A 5,035-nucleotide genomic window follows, 5' to 3' on the forward strand; every position below is an offset into this window, starting at 1 on the left:
TAAATGCTCTAGCACTAACATGTATAATATGAATGTGTTATCCATGTAGGCCTACATATCATACTTAGGGAATATAAAGTGCACTTTCATATCCACTTTAAATGAAGGATTGGGACCTCGCAGAGCAATATAAAAAAATAATATATATATATATATATATATATATATATATATATATATATATATATATATATATATATATATATAGAGAGAGAGAGAGAGAGAGAGAGAGAGAGAGAGAGAGAGAGAGAGAGAGAGAGAGATATGAAGGAAAATGAGTTGATAATGTTTCAAAAATTATCCTCGTACATATCATACTTTAAAAATATACAACCCACTTTTATATGTATCTTAAACTAGCAGCGTTCACCCCGCTTCGCTGCGGTCACCCCGGAACGCAATAAACTTTGTTACTTAGATAATTTTTACTTTTTCGCTTTCAAGTGATATGATAAAAACCATAGAAGATTGCAGTAAATGTTAACATTATATCGCCTGTCATTTATGTTAACCCGCCCCGCTTCGCTGCGGTCACCCCGGAACGCAATAAACGTTGTTACTTAGATAATTTTTACTTTTTCGCTTTCAAGTGATATGATAAAAACCATAGTAGATTGCAGTAAATGTTAACATTATATCGCCTGTCATTTATGTTAACCCGCCGAGTGACACGGTCATGCGGGTTGCATATAAATACGTTTATTTTTACCTATGATGAACTAACAAAGGATTTGTACGTTATGGACACTTGAATGGTCAATTATCTCAAGACACTGGTAATTAAAAATTAAAGTGATATGATAAAAACCATCTAGGGTCCAAATCCTAATAACCCCCCAAAAATGAAAGAAATTGGTTCAGCCGTATTAGCGTGATGAGGGAACAAAGGATTTGTACGTTCTCTTTTATATATAAGATGAAAGATTGGACTTTGTAGAAGAATATAAAAATATAATTTTCTTAAGTTTCGACTTGATACCAGATATATATCTGGTATATGAAGGAAAGCTCGTATCACCTGTAAACTAGGACCTCATCTTGTTTAAACTATGGAGGCTACTAGCGCAAGAAATTACTTCTTGAATACAGATATAAATAACAAGATGTTTGATGTTTGTCATTCGCTTAATACAGCGCATTGCTTGTTACCTTAAAATGCGATTCTGAACACCGCTGATAATATTTTTTGATCGTATACTTAAGTTTGAACCTTGAATATAAATTCGTGATCTTGGATTTTATTAGTTACTGTTATTTACCTTTAAATATTAGATTTGGTAGTAAGTAATGAGAGGGACTGCTTAGCAAGGCATCTCATACTGAGATCGAGCTTGTATTCAAGTGTTTAAAACTCAAATATGCACACATTTACTTACCGTTCAAAGCATTCGACATTAGATACAACCTTGTCTTGTACAGCTGTTAAAAATTCAGTATAAGCGTGTTCCTAATGTGAGGTGCTTTTCTAAGCAGTCCTTCTCTTAAGTAGTATCATCATACCAAATATTTGGGAGTGAAAAACTCAGTAACTAATAATAGCCAAAGATCACGCACTCACATTCGGCATTCAAGATCCAAATTTAAATATATAGGCCTAATAAAAATGTCGAACTACATATTTCCTGTTATTACACCGAAATGGCACCAAAGAAAACAAGAAATAAATTATATGTGAGAGGAAAATTCTAATTCATGGTCAATGATGCGCAGTAGGTACAAATTACTATCTTTATTCAACCGAAAACATACAAATTCAACATCATCGTAATTTTTAAACAAATGTTCTTTCTCTGATCCATATAATGCACCTAATTCCATCATAATATCATCTTCACTCGAATCATTAGTAAACAATAACTGTTTCAACCTCCCCACCATTGTCCTGTCTTGCAGGAATTCACATTTTACACGCGGATTTTGGATTTACTCGCCCACATTTGTAGGAGCAAATGTTATGTCTTATAGAGTAGTCAATTTACTCGGTATAATCGTACCAAAAAGCACAACTGTGCCCTATTCCCGATTGAGAATCTATTTACTCCAGGGTATCTAGTACTGCTATGGAGAAACTTGTTCTATGGGTAAAAAATTCCACTCAATTGTCGTAATACTAATTCTGAGCGCAGATTTGATTAGGATTATTATTTTCTATTTTAGTTTCCTTATTTTCTCTTCCCTCAGCCTTTTTTATCCCTTTTAATCCTTTTCGAATTTTGCCCTTGACCAAAATTTTGGGCGAACATGTCCTCCTATCCATGTTCGAACATGACCCTTTGCTACGTCCGTAACAAGATATTATGCTATTTAAGAAATTTTCAATAACTAATTGCAATCTCCAAGAAGCAATTATCTTTTAGATTAATAAATAATAGGATACTAAAATCGAATGGAATATACTTACTTCCTACGGACAACTTATGTGCAAAACATACACAGCAAAAAAAGAGGTGTTGAAACAACACAAAATGACTACCACTTTAACGTGTTACTTGTGTGTCAATTCAACACAAAGCACATCGTCTTCAGAGTATATCAGAATACATCGTCACTGGCTGCGAGTATTGGCGTTGTTTTTTAATATTTAGTATGAGCAAAGCTTTGCGAAATATGTTTCGCATTTATGGCAAGTAACTAATAACATTCTATGTTTTCTGCAATCGGTAACAATAATATTGTTGTAAACCTGTGAATCATATGACAACAGTTACACAGATAGCTATGCTTCCATCTATTTTCTTTATGTGTTATTCTTGTGTCTTAGCGCGTATGAACAGAAGATGGCAGAACTGTTGCCTATGTAATTGTTGTCAGACGATTCACAGGTTTACAACAATATTATTGTGACCGATTACAAATATCATAAAACGTTACTCGTTACTTGGCATAAGTGCCAAATATATTTCGCAAAGCTTTGCTTATATTAAACGATAAATACCAATGCAAATTCTCTCAGGTAGTAACCAGTTATTTCTGATATGCTCGGAAGGCGATGTGCTTTGTGCTGAATTAACACACAAGTAACACGCTAAAGTGGTAGTGATTTTGTGTTGTTTCAACACCTCATTTTTACAGTGTAGAGCACTCTACAGAAGAGAACTATTATTATTCTCATTTTACTGATATTTAAAATTAGCCAACTTAATATATTGTTAATAATAATAATAGTCAACAATGTCATAGAACAGTGTAAGACAATCACTCATTATTAAATTAAGACTTTATCGATATTTTGTAAATAACATACTGTTTTTCGGGTATTGTTACATCGTTACGTTATTTTCCTTTGTCCATCACCATGATGCGTTGGTAACTGTATATGGAGAGAGGAATATATGATTTCTTCTTTCTCTACCTTGTTGCGCGTGATATGGCTGAAATGTTTGTCTCTCTACTTCCTTGTGGATACATGTATTGTACTCGTCATACATAACAGCAGATCAGTCTTCCGGTACAACAATGGTGTTCATTAGTTTACTCTTCGCCGAAGGTCGCGACCTCCGTGGTAGCTTTCTTTTAAGATGTCAGTTATTGGTTTGTAAGTTTGTAGAAGAATAGCAACACGTGCTTATCTTCTTCAGTTTCCTTGTGGCTAAATATCGTTCTTGACTTTCACGTGGGAGATCTGAGTTCAATTTATGGTGAGCCCTAGCAGCACACGTGGTAAATTCTACGTAGGATAATGATTGGTGTGATTGAAAATTGGGAATTTTAAAACACAAACTTGAAAACTATGTTGGTCTAACATAGCTTAAAATGTATGTTGGTCAACGAACAAATTTCTCGTCATGTATCCAACAGTGGTCAAACTTGCAATCCCAATCACAATTTTGCTTCCATTATAGTAGAGGTCTGCACGGGCATGAATTTTTAGCCCGGGCCCGGCTCGGCCCGTGAATTTATTATGTGAGACCCGACCCGAGTCCGAAATAGGTTTTCACATTTTGGACCGAGCCCGGACCGAGGTCGTGTGATAATCAAATGACCCCGAAATAAGCCCGAATTACAGAAACTTAACAATGAACGCAAAATTGCATTTTTATTTATAGCAATTAGAGGTTTAATTTTGAAGTTGTGTTTTAAAAGTTCTCGACAATGAACGGTCCAATAAATATCGTTGTAAAGTATATTTACAAAGTTCAGCCCGAAAAGGCCCGAGAAATATGATTGTATTATCAAAAATTTACGGCTCGAGACCTGCCCGGGCGAGAAGTGATATATGCTTTGTAGGCCTGAGTCCGGCCCGTGGGCCGGGTCGGCCTTAAGCCCACGGACTCGGCCCGAGCCCGTGCAGACCTCTACATCGTAGGCACTTATACTGTTATCGTACAGCATCAAAGTTTATGTTTACAAAACAAGCTCGTTTTCCATTTTTTCGAAAACTACGCATGATTATTTATGATGAATCGTGTCATTTCATTCAGATCAGTAGGATATATCTATTGGAATACGCCACATTTTGAGAAGTAACTTAACTAGATATCGCTTCGCAGTGTTATGACTATCAATATCCATCTGTCACTCTTTCCTTTGTAGCATTTTGTTGGAAACTCAGTGAAAGCTTAAGAATACTAATATCTGCCGCTTTGAAAGACGCCGACAACTTCCATTAATGCAACAATAATTTTGTCATTACATAACATTTTCTTTCTTTCCTTCTAATATTACGGAAATGTGACATGTTTGAGAGCTAAACGGCAATTTCCTAGTCACCCCCATTTCAACAATATATTTTGTGATTATTATTTTATACTGTACGGCTGCAAGATTAAATAGATAGAGAGATGGGGAAGTACTTATACACGTCGCTTAGGCCTTTGAAGTTACGTCTTTTACAAATACCACTTTACTTCCCTCATATAACTTAAATAATATTTTTCAATACTTTCTTTTTTCTTTTTCTCGAAGTAAATCAGAAAATCCAAACGAAAAGGAAACGGGTTTTATGTGTATCTTTTGTATGCCAAGTATGCATACTTACATGTCCTTTGTTATATAACCTCATATGAATATCAAACACATGTGAAAGTCGTATTTT

This window comes from Thermobia domestica, unplaced genomic scaffold (assembly GCF_964235325.1).
Source record: "Thermobia domestica unplaced genomic scaffold, izTheDome1.hap1.1 HAP1_SCAFFOLD_360, whole genome shotgun sequence".
NCBI classification, from domain to species: Eukaryota; Metazoa; Arthropoda; class Insecta; order Zygentoma; family Lepismatidae; genus Thermobia; species Thermobia domestica.